Below are 16,135 nucleotides of genomic sequence, written 5' to 3' on the forward strand. Positions count from 1 at the left end.
ACTACTTGAGTAAGCTTTTATGTTAAAAAAACATCGAAAAGAAAAATAATCGAAAAAAAAAACATAAAAACCAAAAAAGCACGTTCTTGGAAGCAACGTTAGAAGAACACTGAGGATTAAATGCTCTTTAAAAATTGTGCTAAAATTTCAAGTGGCTTCTTTCTAATTTCATGATTGGTCAGAGAATTTTGAAGGCTTATGTGAACAGGAAACTTAACTGTTTAACAGCAATCAAAGAAACAGATTTTTATTCACAGGAAAATAAAGGAATATAACATACAAGCTGAATTAGAGCTCCCATCGAAAAAAACAGTATTCAATGTAAACAGAATACTTTAAAGTCAATTGCAGGTCAAACAGAATTTCCACAAAAAAACGTTCATGTTTTAACAGCAAAAAACTCATAAGAATGTTTACCATAAAACATTTTGTGGCACATCAACAGAGTACTGAAAAATCAATAATTAATAAGATTAAAGATAATGTTCGCATCACTATTAGAGCTAGTTTAACGATAATTTTAGATAAATTTAAAAAGAAAATTTGGCACACTACATAAACAGAATACTCAAGAGTACATGAATAAAAGGTTCAAACAGGTTTAATATTCCTGCAAAATTTTAATCTCCTTTCAAAGAAAGAGTGAGCGACAGAAAGTCATGCAGAAAAGCTGATTATTAGAGAAAGCTGTTACACATTGACGAATGATATTTTAATATTTTTAAAAAAGAAACCCCATTAAAAACGTAAAATTAAAGCGAGTGATTTTTTTTCCGAGACGACAGTAGCAAAGAGACTGCGAATGAGGTTCATCGAAACGATTCGCTGAAGTATGGTCTCATTTAATTTCCATCAAGTATCAGTGGTGGACATATAGCACTGTAGTTTATCAGTAAAGGGGCAACAATTGTAGTGAATGTAATTTACCAAACATTAGCTGGGGTACTTTCTTTTCCTTTAATCAATTTCTCTTATGTGTCTATTTTGCTCTTTTTTTATTTACCGATTTTTTTTCTTATAGAAATCTTGTCACTGAGACAAAGAAGGTTAATCATAAAGTTACTGTTGATGAAAATTGCCAAAGAGCACATTTTAGTTTTCGCGCGCACATACAGCCATTTTCGTACGTTTAGTACTTACAATAGATGTCAAAGTCCAAGGCACACAGCGAGAATAGCTAAGCTTTTTTCCTGTTACTGAGCGCTGAAAAAAAGCATAAAGGAGAATATCAGAATACTTTCGACACACCGTATATTGACCTACTTTAGCGTTGACTTAAAATTAAAAGTCCTCGTAATAACCCGTCGACCATTTAAATTAACTTTGCAAATGAACGGACTTGATTTTGTTCAGGTATGATATTTGCTCATATATATCTAACTAAATCACCCACATCAAAGGAAAAGTTAGTTCAAATGCTGATCTTTTCAATTTACGGAATTGTACTGCTGGTTGATATAATTATGTTTGTTAGCTTTATACTTGGCAACCATTACATTAAAACCTCACCTCAGCGAGAGAGATCCGTGAATGTGGATTAACCTACGCGGCTTCAGTTTCAGTTCTCACTGACGATCATCCTTACTGTGGAACTTTTATACGTTTTACTGACGTTTTAGATTAGGCGAGGACGTGCCGGGAATATTTAATGAGAATTTAGGCACTTGAGGTTTCTGTATGCATTCTGTTTTTGTTAAAATTTCTTCATTCAAAGAGGCCTGAGATACAACAGCCTGGTATACCCTATTACATAATTTCAGACCAGGTAGCTCGCGTTCTACAGTTTCGGAAATAAGCACGACTGACGTTATATAACCAAGAGAAATTAAAGAAATGAGCTTGATGATTATGTTTTTTTCTTAACTTGATAAGTACGGGTGGAGTATAAGAGCCACCCGAGAAAAAAACAATTATGCAAAGATGAATTAAATATTAAAAAAAAAGTATTTTCAATATAGTCTGTTTTGACATGCTTATTCGATTCGTCGAAAGTGATCAATATGGCGTTAGAAACTCGGATCTGGTTTGATTTTACTTCTAAAAATAACTTTCAATTGCCTCTTACGTAATAGGCTTACTTTCAAAGTTCGCGAGAGTCCGTATAAGTGCAAGAAAGTTATATTTTTGGTTTGCGTTTGTGAATTTAACGGCGGACAATATGAGGCAACACCATAGGCCATTTGTACCGTCGAGTTAAAAAATTCCCAATCGTAATGTGTACAAGTACTACCGTAATGTATGAGGAATTGCCGTGAAATAAAAAATACACAACGTAGAAAACACTTGTTTAGATTCCTTTTTTGTGATTCGAAAACCTGCAGCAGGGAAACAGTCGATAACAATATCTGATTTTTTTTCTCAGGAGATAACGTTTACTGCGAAAAGAATTCGAGTCTGACTAAAGTATAAAAGAGGTAGACTTTGTTTATTTTTTCCATTGTGTGGGTGCGGCCACGGTATCATGTCAAAGGAATACGGGACCAACAATGATGTACACGAAACCGTACAATTTTACAGGCAGCACGAAGACTCAATATTTACTAGGGTTGGTACCTTTTGTCATAACGGCGCGCGGCCAAAAGGTATGTCACGTCACCTTTGTGACGTCTACTTGTTTGATGAATTTTCAAGATGGCTGAGAGTGCGACATTTCGGAGGCAAAAAATGACGGAAAAATTTTTTTGAACAAATTTTAACTATCAATCCTTTATTTAAGCATATAAACGAAAGAAAAAAGCCAATAAAAGATTTCGTGTCATATACACTTTAAAAAAGAAATCTTTTCTAAAAACACCAAACATCGAAAACCAATTTCGAAGTTCCACTGAATTCTACTAAATCGTTTAAAGACGATTTTACAAAATGGCTACACGTGAGATTCTTCCTTTAGTACACTAGTACATGAGCCTCTGGCTCGGATAGAGAGGGCAACCTCATCCCGCGCCTTGACATTAACAAATTGATTGATTGATTGATTGATTGATTGATTGATTGATTGATTGATTGATGACAGAGCCATTTCGAACGAGCTGTGCCGTGAGGCCGTTTTCTCGCCAAAATTCGAATCCGCGGCTTGATTTCCCCCTCCGTCATAAAGAAGGAAAGTTTCTTTTTTTTGGCCCATGGTGGTACTGCCTAATCTAAACATAGATGAAGGATACATGCTAGTTTGCGGCATGCAATTTTAACAGCTTACGAATTTTGTGTAAGCTTTCATTATGAGAGAATAAAGTTAATATCTACGTTAATTATGCCATAATATTTTCGCACGTACATTTCGCCATTTTCGTATATTTTGTACTTACAATAAATTGCACAGACGTCAAAGTCCAAGGCACACTGCGAGAATAGCTAAGCTTTTTTCCCGTCTCATAACACTGAAAAAAAAAAACATAACGGAGAATATCAGAATACTTTCGACAAACTGTGCATTGACCTACTTTAGCGTTGACTTAAAATTGAACTGACTCCTCGTAATAACCCGTCAACTATTTAAATTAACTTTGCACATGAATGAACTGGATTTTGTTCAGGTATGAGATTTGCTCATATATATCTAACTAAATCACCCACATCAAAGGAAATGTTAGTTCAAATGTTGATCTTTTCAATTTACGTATAACTGTGCTGCTGGTTGATATAAGTTTGTAAGCTTTATACTTGACAACCATTACATTAAAACGTCACCTCAACGAGAGAGATCCGAGAACGTGGATTAACCTACGCGGCTTCAGTCTCAGTTCTCACTGACGATCATCCTTACTGTGGAACTTTTATACGTTTTACTGACGTTTTAGATTGGGCGAGGACGTGCCGGGAATATTTAATGAGAATTTAGGCACTTGAGGTTTCTGTATGCATTCTGTTTTTGTTGAAATTTCTTCATTAAAAGAGGCCTGAGATACAACATCAGTGGTATACGCTATTACATAACTTTAGACCAGGTAGCTCGCGTTCCATTTTGGAAATAGGAAATAAGCACGACTGACGTTATATAACCAAGAGAAATTAAAGAAATGAGCTTGATGATTATGTTTTTTTCTTAACTTGATGAGTACGGGTGGAGTATAAAAGCCACCCGAGAAAAAAACAATTATGCCAAAATGAATTGAATATTTAAAAAAAGAGTATTTTTAATATAGTCTGTTTTGACATGCTTATTCGATTCGTCGAAAGTGATCAATATGGCGTTAGAAACTCGGATCTGGTTTGATTTTGCTTCTAAAAATGTCTTTCAATTGCCTCTTACGTAATAGGCTTAACTTCAAAGTTCACGAGAGTCCGTATAAGTGGAAGAAAGTTATATATATTTTTGGTTTGCGTTTGAGAATTTAATGGCGGACATTATGAAGCAACACCATACGCCATTTGTATCGTCGAGTTAAAAAAATTCCCAATTCGTAATGTGTACATGTACTACCGTAATGAATGTGGAATAGCCGTGAAATAAAAATGCACAACGTAGAAAACACTTGTTTATATTCCTTTTTTGTGATTCGAAAACCTGCAGCAGGGAAACAGTCGATAGCAGTATCTGATTTTTTCTCAGGAGATAACGTTTACTGCGAAAAGAATTCGAGTCTGACTAAAGTATAAAAGAAAGTATACAAGGAATACGGGACCAACAATGATGTAAACGAAACCGTGCAATTTTACAGGCAGCACGAAGACTCAATATTTACTAGGGTTTGTACCTTTTGTCATAGCGGCGCGCAGCCGAAAGGTATGTCACGTCACCTTTGTGACGTCTACTTGTTTGATGAATTTTCAAGATGGCTGAGAGTGCGACATTTCGGAGGCAAAAAATGACGGAAAAATTTTTTGGACAAACTTTAACTATCAATCCTTTATTTAAGCATATAAACGAAAGAAAAAGCCAATAAAAGATTTCGTGTCATATACACTTTAAAAAAGAAATCTTTTCTAAAAACACCAAACATCGAAAACCAATTTCGAAGTTCTACTGAATTCTACTAAATCGTTTAAAGACGATTTTACAAAATGGCTACACGTGAGATTTTGCCTTTAGTACATGAGCCTCTGGCTCGGATAGAGAGGGCAACCTCATCCCGCGCCTTGACATTAATAATTTGATTGATTGATTGATTGATTGATAGATTGATTGATGACAGAGCCATTTCGAACGAGCCGTGCCGTGAGGCCGTTTTCTCGCCAAAATTCGAATCCGCGGCTTGATTTCCCCCTCCGTCGTAAAGAAGGGAAGTTTCTTTTTTTTGGCCCATGGTGGTACTGCCTAATATAAACATAGATGAAGGATACATGCTAGTTTGCGGCATGCAATTTTAACAGCTTACGAATTTTGTGTAAGCTTTCATTTTGAGAGAATAAAGTTAATATCTACGTTAATTATGCCATAATATTTTCGCACGTACATTTCGCCATTTTCGTATATTTTGTACTTACAATAAATTGCACAGACGTCAAAGTCCAAGGCACACTGCGAGAATAGCTAAGCTTTTTTCCCGTCTCATAACACTGAAAAAAAAAAACATAACGGAGAATATCAGAATACTTTCGACAAACTGTGCATTGACCTACTTTAGCGTTGACTTAAAATTGAACTGACTCCTCGTAATAACCCGTCAACTATTTAAATTAACTTTGCACATGAATGAACTGGATTTTGTTCAGGTATGAGATTTGCTCATATATATCTAACTAAATCACCCACATCAAAGGAAATGTTAGTTCAAATGTTGATCTTTTCAATTTACGTATAACTGTGCTGCTGGTTGATATAAGTTTGTAAGCTTTATACTTGACAACCATTACATTAAAACGTCACCTCAACGAGAGAGATCCGAGAACGTGGATTAACCTACGCGGCTTCAGTCTCAGTTCTCACTGACGATCATCCTTACTGTGGAACTTTTATACGTTTTACTGACGTTTTAGATTGGGCGAGGACGTGCCGGGAATATTTAATGAGAATTTAGGCACTTGAGGTTTCTGTATGCATTCTGTTTTTGTTCAAATTTCTTCATTTAAAGAGGCCTGAGATACAACATCGGTGATATACCCTAATTATTTTTTTCTTTGTTCGTGAGCGGGCGGTATCCTACAAATCCTGCGATCTGATTGGTTCCGGGAGCGGGCGGTATTCTCCAATCCGGCCCTCGACAGCGGGCGGTATCCGTTGCGAGATGAATCGTCGAGTGTACTTTCCGCGCGAAATCATTTTGCAGCGTTGTACGAACGAACACATGAAAGATTTGCTCAGCAAAATCGAAATAGCCGCTCACCAACTGTTGTAAATGCGAAAAGACAGAATAGAAGTGGAATTTAAGGCCTCGAAGTTCTTCTAAAGGCGAGTGTTGATTTTGTTTATCGACAAATTAAGTTCTAGTTGATAGTTTGTTGAGTTTGTGGTTGTTTGTGCATTTTGCAATCATTTCCACGCCATTTTAATACGATAAGATGCGCCGGTTTTAAACTTCAATTTTGAGTAAAAACTGTCTTTTTATCGGCCACTTCTTTGCCAAAACAAAACACTAGTTGCCATCATTCAAGAAAATAAGATTCGTTAATTAAAAACAGCCAAAATAATTCTGACAATATTGTGCCGTACGTCCAAGCTTCGCATTTCATTTAGTTTCACTTTTGCACTGTTTATCACAAAATAATTATGCTTGGAATTAACCCAGAGCTTATTAATTCGTTAAATACAAGTGTGTATAGCTATACCGCAACTGTCTTTCCGTCAGATAGTTTTTTTTTTTCGGGAAATTCTCAAACTTAACATCCTGCGAACAGGGTTCTTTATCAAAACATTCATCGGGAAGCCGGAATCGGCGTTTAGTTTTGTCAATGATAATGCTTTGGCTCGATTTTACATTTATGATATATTTACCACTTCAATTTCTTTGATTGAATCTCTTCAGTGTTAATTTAATATGCTGAACTTTTCTGTAAATACGGTTCATTTTATTTATTTCGAACTAAATAACAAACAGCATTTTACACTCTTGCTAACTCGTCGATCGACTCAACGGCATTGAAATTAAATGGCGCGCGTATACAGACAAAGATTTTGTGACACAATCTTTCTAGGTTTCTTTTAAAAACAGATAAAGTGGGGAAAAAAATAAAAACGTTATTCACCAGCCTAGGTCGGTCCGTATTGGGAAAAACTGTGCCCTCGGTCTTGGAACCGCCCTCGGCCTGCGGCCTCGGGCGGTATCCAAGACCTCGGGCACAGTTTTTCCCAATACGGACCTCCCGGCTGGTGAATAACCTATATATACTTAAAAGAAAAAAAGTAGAATTGTGCAAAAACACGATAAAGGTACAGTATTTAGTGCTGCTTTAAAATCTTAATGACGAAAAAAAAAACATTTGCGATATACGTTTTATCATAATTTAAAAAATTTTCAAGCAAACTTGTTAAATTAACATTTAGAAATACAAATGCATTTACGAGTACCTAGATTCCAAGTTTTTCGTTCCATGTTTGACTGTCCATCGATGACCATTTAAGTTGAGTTTTCTACGTTGCCTTTATGGTATACAGTTTATTTCAAGGGCAATAATTACTTAGGCTTCAGACCTACATATGCTGCATAATACGTAACTTCAAGCGATTTTTCTTTAGAATAATATACTGTGAGGGTACAGCAAAACTACTAAAATAGGTCACCAAGGGTGACATGAGTCTAATGCCGTATGGCATAGTGATACAGATTGCGCGGTTTTCGTAAGCCGGTTAAAATTGGTTAGAGGTTTGTGTTCGGGAGTTTAATTTAAAATGCTTATAGCAAGCTAGGGGCATCGTGGATGATTATGGATGAAAACGAAACAGTCATAAATGTTATATGCTTCACAAAATTTAAAGTATGAACAGGAGTTGATGTTACTTCTTCCGTATTGTCCGTAAAAGCAGAAACGATTAAACATTTGGACAAGATTGCGTGACGATTTACAAAAAGCATGTTCATTACAACAAGGGTTGAAGAACTTCACATCGTTTTCTTTCAGATTTTTCACCATTTTGATGATGACTCTTGAAACAGATTTTGCAATAAAAGCACTTGAAATAGTGACTGTTACTCCATTGTACTGTAAGCACTTAGTGACAGATTTTCCTAAAAACGGGTGTAAATGCTCACGTCAATATAATGATGACCTTTTGAACGCTGGAAACTAGGCAATTATTATCGAGCTACCATACACAGGAGCGAAGACTGTTTATCATGATGTACAAATTTCGCGAATCATCACTTCCATATCAATGTAACCATTTTATGATTTTTCTAGCTGTAAGAAGAACTTAAGATCTCTGAGAGTCGTAAAAGCATGAAATTCGATTTCAGTGTATGGCAAAGGCCGGGACAGTGTAATACTGCAAAGCGGCCAAACAAACGCATTTTGATTTAGTCGCGTAACTTGATTTACATTTATCCATGTACATCTTTTATTTTTGAAGGTTTTTGTTTGCACTGTAAAGAAAAAATTGGTCAAAATTCGAATGACTTAAATACAAAAACCGAGGTAAAGTTTTCTATTTTTTAAAACAAAATAAATATTTGGTCGCATTGTGTAAATAAACGCGAGTCGCCGTCGAAATATTTTTTCTCAAAGACGTCTTGCTTTTTAAGCAAGACGAAAACACAAGTGCTTAACTGAACTGAAAACGAAGATTTATTTTCACAAAAAGCTTACAAATGTCTTAACTGGAAAATTATTTCGTCCTGTTCAAGTGTTGAATAATCGTGACTTGAGAAAGAACTTTTAATTATGCGTGGGAACACGTGTCGCTGATTGGCTGTTTTTAATTGAAACTAATCGTGCGTGTCCGTACGGAGTCCGTTCTTGCAGCTGATCATAGACCCTTTGCATAAATGGCGCCCAAATTTAAATAACAATACTATGTACATCCTTAGCCTCGTGTGGATGTTTTTTAACAAAGGATTTTTACGTGAACGTGAGGCTAAGGATGTATCTGTATTGTTATTCAAATGCGGACGCCATTTATGCAAAGGGTCTATTGTTTTCTACATTACAGCGAACGATTATCGATCCCGAACCATTCCCTTGGGATTGCTAACAGCTTTTTTCATATAACAAAGAGTCTAATGCGCATGCGCAAAGCGCACGCAAGCATTAGACTCAAAAAATTGTTTAAAATTAAATTTATCAACTCAGAAGCTGATAAGCAGAAATAAAAGGATAAAGCTTACATTCAGTAGTCTTCAAAACCAGCTAAAAGTGTCCAATTGGTTTATTGAGGCAACATCAGTGTCCTATAAAACATCATACAAATAGATCAGACTTAAGCTTTCTCAAATAATTTTAGGTTTTACAACGGGGTCAATCATAGCCATTTTTAATCCGGTCTACAGTTATAAAACAGTTAGTGGTTTGATAAAAATGCTAAAGTTTGATAAAGGTGACAATTTATTTATTCTCATCTTCAACAAACCACTACATTAAAACTGGCCATGCACTATCCAGCAAATCATCTCTGATGAGCTTCTGCAATGGCTCCAATAATCGTGGGTCCCGTTTCTGGATTTTTTATAGCCCCAATACTTTCTTTTTTTAATGGTACAGTGGAACCCCGATATAACGATCTTCGATATAACGATATTCCCGATATAACGATGAATATGTTATGTACCAGCAATAGTAAAATGTATGGGACGGAACCCCGATATAACGATTCCTCGATATAACGATATAATTTTACTGCCCCCTTGGCATATCGTTATATCGGGGTTCCACTGTATAGATTTTCGATAGCCCCCCCCCCCCCCCTCCCCCACCCCTAAAACCATAAAATATTATGAACCCTCCCTAAGTACTTACAATAGATTCCTAGTTGCAAGAATTATTGCACAGAAGTCAAAGTCCAACGTACACGGCGTAATAGCTAAGCTTTTTCCCCGTTATGGAACGCTGAAAAAAAAAACATAGCGGATAATATCAGAACACTTTTGACACCTCGGGTATTAACTACTTTAGCGTTAACTTTAAATTGAGATTTCTCGAAACAACTCGTCGACCATTTCAATGAACTTTGCAAATGAATAGAGTTAATTCAGGTCAAGTGTGAGTTTTGCTGGTAAATATATTTCAGTAAATCACCCAAATCAAAGGAAATGTTAGTTCAAATGTTGATCTTTTCAATCTACGGAACTGTACTGCAGGTTGATATAAGTTTGTTAGCTTTATACTTGGCTTCAAGTACATCAAAACCTTACCTCAGCGAGTGAGATCCGAGAACGTGTATTAACCTACGTGGCTTCAGTCTCAGTTTTTTTTTTCTGACAATCACCCTTACTGTCAGACTTTTATACGTTTTACTGGCATTTTAGATTGGGTGAGAACGTGCCAGGAATATTAAATGAGAATTTGGGTACTTGACGTTACTGTATGCATTCTTTAAACTTTAAAATGGCGTTTTTAGGGCTTCTTTAGGATAAAAAATTCATAAAAAAATAATAGAGCCAGAAAAGAAAAATCTGAGACGCCGTTTTTTAGACCAATATATGTAGAACAAATTCCACACAAAAGTTTTGGCTCTCATGTAAATGTCAGTCTCAAATAAACCTAAAGTTGCACAACATCATAATTGTAAACAAAATGCTGACGTTGCTTATTATGGTCTATATGATGTAAACAAAATCCAAAAATAAAATCTTTATTCAATAAGCTTTCATAAAATAGGTACTCTATTGGGGTTACCATTGATGGTTTGCACACAATTTGACTTGGAACGAAAACGCCAATTTTTCTTCCGTGATACCTTAACAGTATCTCGATCACAGTTTCAGGTGTTTTGTTCTAGCTATAACACAAGGAATAAAGACATGCTTAGGCTACCTCATGTAACCAAAAATTGGGGAAAGCAGAGAGTGTATTATCACTCTCTGTAAGACTGGAATACCCTAGACAGAGACACCAGAAATGCACTTGATTTTGTAAATTTTAAGCGTAGCGTTCTAAGTAGGTTTTTAGTTAATTCTTTCAAGTTAGTTTTTAATAATAGTTTTTAATTCTTAGGTATTTTTCGTTTTATTGTATATAGTCTTATTAAGTATTTTTAATCTTAGTTAGGACCTTTCTGAAATCCACTGTATGGTGAATGAAGGCTTCCTAATAAAAGATTATTATTATTATTATTGTTAACTGCTCTTCGATGTGCTTTTAAAGTTCAGTTTGCAGTGACGATGATCAGTGCACCGAAATGTGCAAACACTTTGGTTTGAGAAAATTTGCTTTCAGTAGTGTACTATTTATTTCATGAGGAATAATTACCCAAGAAATGCAAGTCTCAGATCTACACGTGCAGAATACGGAAAGTAGAAGACATAAAAAAAAAACGAGAGGACATTTCTAGAATAAGCAGAAAAAAAATTTCACGAATATTGCCACACCCTTTTTTCTATTTTTTTTTAATAAAAAAAGATTATCAGTAAGTTTTGGGATTTAGAAGCGCATAAACTGTTGTTCTGTCAGAATAAACGTGTAATTAACAGGATCTAAATGTGATCCGTGACAAGAAGTTAACTGGTGTATTCTCTCTTCAGAACGATTACTAAAGCAGATCTATGGTTATCACATTAACTTGAATTTATATCGATGTATAATTAAGCAATAAAGCCGCCCATGTCATGTAATGTTAACTCAGTAACGGGCAAAATTCTAAAAGTAAAAGTTTCCCGGTGCAGTATACTTGTATTTCCTAATTATTTTAAGACGGAATCCAACAGGAAGCCGAGTAATATTTATTTAAGTTGGACAAAAAATCGAGTACCAGAATAATTTAAATCCTATTGCGTTATTTCCTACCCTTAAATGGCAAAGATGTAAGAAATTATTCGTGATAACACCAACAAAAGTTTCTTATCAGAGTCTGAGAAAATAAATTGCAAAGCTCACAAGCTTTGGGCTAATTCTTACGTGTAGCCATTTTTTGTAAAATCATCTTTAAACAATTCAGTGGAATTCAGTTGAATTTCAATATTTGTTTTCGATGTTTGGTGTTGCTAGAAAAGATTTCTTTTAATGATATATTAAAAGCAGTAACACAAAAAGGCGTGCAACAAGGTGTTAAATAGTTTTGTGCAATAACTACTCGAAGTCCTGGCGGAGTCCATCTTAAACATCAATGAAAAACGATCATACACGTTTTCTTTTTTTTTCTTTTTCGGGCGCCAAACGACTCTTCTGTTTGTACTGAAATGTTTTTGCTTGGTTTTTGGAAGTTGATAACATTTAAGTATTTTCCTTTTATAACAATAAATTAGTCGTTTCAGTTTCGTTACAATACAAAAAATAAAATTTCCGTAAAATATAGGCCTCCCTGATCTTTTATTTTAGAAATCATACATTTGAACCATTTTAATTTGATTCAAAATTTTAGCATGTGTTATGCATACATAATTTGCAAAGTTTGGTTTTCGCCATCTCAATACACTGCTGCTATAATTTTCCTTCAACGGCTACCGAGATATTTCGTTGTCTTTCTTTTCCTCGAAAGATTAGTCTATCTCATCAACAATTAGGATAAATTTATTCACTTTTCATGTTGATTATAAAATAAGTGATTAAACAATCTGGACCTGCCTTTAAAAAGTTATCAAGCTTACCACAAACGGGTGGTTTACAAGTCAGTTAATTTTTATATGCTTTACTTTAATTCTGCTGCCGTCACAGCAAATTTTTTTTATTGAAAAATTTAAAGAAGCGTTTTGTGTTATAGGCCTTTTTTGTGAAGACCTGATTTTGCAATTTGTGTTGATTTGTTATCGTTTCCGATGGGATTTCGAAAGAAGCTTAACACTCAGTTTCGCCTACAGTTGGTTTGACTTAGAAAGAGGTGTGTGCGTCCTTCAGGCCAAAAACCTTCCACTCTTTTTTATTTTATTTTTCTTAATGAATATAAATCTCGGTTCGTTTTTATTACTTTAAGCTATTTAATGTTTTTCAGTTCATGGGAGCCATAAGGTTCTAAATTACACAGGTTATTATGTAATTTATTCCTCAGAAAAACAAATCTCCGTGTGAATTTAACGAAAATGGTCAGATACGTTTAACAAAAAAAGAAGCATATTGCATTATTAAAAATAGAACAACAAGAAACATTTCCTTTGTCTTTTCTGTTTTAGATTGTTTAAGTTTTCCGGCAAAAATGCATATTACCCGAAGATTTCAATGCTGAAATCCCAACTCTGTCTTATTAAAAAATGCTGCTATTTTTTTCGAAATTCTTTTTTAACGCACAAGCGTTTCTATTCAGTAAGCTTTTGCGTTAAAAACCATCGGACAGAAAAAATAATATAAAACCAAAACAATTACGTTTTCAGCTCAAATTTTACAAGGAAGCTAAACTTAAAAAAATGCTGCAAGGATTAAATGCTTGTTAAAAATAGTGCTATTTTCGGGTGGCTTCTTTTCAATTTCATGATTGGTCAGAGAATCTTGAAGGCTTATGTGAACAGGAAACTTAACTGTTTAACAGCAATCAAAGAAACAGATTTTTATTCACAGGAAAAATAAAGAAAAATAACATAGAGGCGGAACTGGAGCTCTCAACGAAAAACAACATTCAATATAAACAGAATACTTTAAGGTCAATTGTAAAAGATTTTCTACAAAAATAGTCATGTTTTAACAGGAAAAAAAAATCAGCACAATTCTCACACACAAAAAAACATTTTGTGGCCCATCAACAGAATACTGAAAATCAATAAAATATAAAAGTGAATGTTCGCATCGCTATAAGAGTTTTTGATAATTTTAGAAAATATTTTGTTACATAAAGAGAAAATTTGGCACACTACGTAAACAGAATACTCAAGAGCGAATAATAGGTTCAAATAGGTTAAATATTCCTGCCAAATTTTAATCTCCTTTCAAAGCAAAAGTGAGCGACAGCAAGTCATGCAGAAAATCTGATTATAAGAGAAAGCTATTACGCAGTGAAGAAATAATTTTTTGGACTTAAAAAAAATCTGAAAAAAAAAAATTAAAGCACGGGTTTTTTTCCGAAACAACAGTAGCAAAGAGATTGGAAAAGATGTTTTCAGCGAAAGCGATTTGCTGAGGTATGGTTAAATTTATTTGTTTATGGAGTATAAGTGTGAATTTTAGCCGCCCTCTTTGAACATAAACCAGTTTATAAGTAAAGGTGCAATCATTTCAGTGGAGGCAATTTCCCAAACATAGGCAAAAATTATTGGATCACTCGCTTTTTCTTAAATTTCTTTCTTTCATATGTCAATTTTGTTGTCTTTTTTATTGAACGATTTATTTTCGCTTTAGAAAGCTAGTCACTAAGACAAATAAGGTTGATCATAAAGTTACTGTTGATGTAAATTGTCAAATAGCACATTTCAACTTCTTCTGTTGCAGGAAAGGGGAAAAATCCTGTTCTTTTCTTGCTGACCTTTTGTTGGAAAAGGACGATTTCATGAGATCTTCTGTAAGCACTGAAAATAATTGTGTTTTTTTAGCGCCAGGTCGCATTTTGATTCAGTTAGCTTCCGGCAAATCACACCCCAGTAACCGTTGTTTGAGGAATAGAGTTGTTAAAACACACGTTGTAACCTTACAATGCCTTTAGAAGATATCGCATTATCATTTTTTGGACGAAAAAAAAAACAACGACTAATAAACAATTTAGATCCCTTTCGGGTTTTGGTCTTTAGATTTTCTTTAATAGAATTTTGGTTTTTTGAAGACGGATCAATGAATACCAGTGAAACGCTCAGTTAGTTTTCAATTTTAGTTACAAGAATACCACAACTCGTCCAAGCAGAAACATTGGAAAACCTGAGATTATAGAAAATACATTATAAAACTTTCAAACCTAAGTCAATTCACTGAAGTAGATTGAATGTTAAAAACAACGAATAAACAAATAAACATTACATGGGCGTTCAATATGTTGTTAAATGTAATAAATAATGTTAAATGTCAATACATTTTCAACCGCCGATAATTTTCATTTTGTTTTTAGGAAGTAGATACTTAGAGATTTTTAAAGGCTCATGGTGGTACTGCCTAATGAAGGAAACATGCTAATTTGAGGTATGCAATTTTAACAGCTTAGTTTTTTTGTGCGCAAGCTATCGCTTTGAGAGAATAAAGTTTATATATACGCACATTGTGCCATCACATTTTCACACATACATTTTGCCATTTTCGCATATTTAGTACTTACAATGATTCTTGGTTGCAAGAGAATTGCACAGACGTCAAAGTCCAAGGCACACAGCGAGAATAGCTGAGCCTTTTTCCCGTAACTGAACACTGAAAAAAAAAACATAACGGGAATATCAGAATACTTCTCACACTTCGTGTATTGACCTAGTTACGCGCTGACTTAAAATTGAAACTCCTCGTAATAAATTGTCGACCATAAATTTCGCGATTGTAGGAAAAAATATAGAAAAAGTGTATCAAATTTCGCAAATTTATCAGTGTTTCATGGATCAGTTGTAAAAGACTAAGGAACTACTGGAAATATACAAAGGTCTGACTCAATGTAACTAACTACAAAAACTGCCTTGAAACGTAAACTTTGGTGACTGTATTTAAGAGGTTTTGGCCAATTTACAAGCTCGAAACAGTAATCCTAGGAAGGTTGCTTGTCAAAACCAAAATGGAAAGATATTTTTAAAGGAGGATAGTTAAGGTTTCAAACATTTAAAACATAAATTGTTTTGATGCATAATATGGCATTAATTTTCGCGTGTTTAAATTTCGCGCAATGTTTTTTCGCGCGTACTAAATTTTGCGATTATTTTGAAGTTGCGAAAATAAGTACTCGCGAAAATTAGTAAGAATAAGGTAACTCTAGTTAAATCACCGACGACAAAGGAAATGTTAGTTCAAATGTTGGTGTTTTCAATTTACGGAACTGCACTGCTGGTTGATTTAAGTTTGTTAGCTTAATGCTTGTCAACAATTACATTAAAACCTTACCTCAGCGAGTGAGATCCGAGAACAAACCTACGCTGGTGCAGTCTCAGGTTATACAGGCAATCGTCCTTACTGTCGATCCTTTTATACGTTTTACTGACGTTTTAGATTAGGCGAGAACGTGCCTGGAATATTAAATGAGAAATTGGGCACTTGAGATCTCTGTATGCATTCTGTTTTTTGTTAA

Source organism: Oculina patagonica, chromosome 9 (genome assembly GCF_052425735.1).
Source record: "Oculina patagonica isolate OP01 chromosome 9, crgOcupat, whole genome shotgun sequence".
In the NCBI taxonomy this organism is placed as follows: Eukaryota; Metazoa; Cnidaria; class Anthozoa; order Scleractinia; family Oculinidae; genus Oculina; species Oculina patagonica.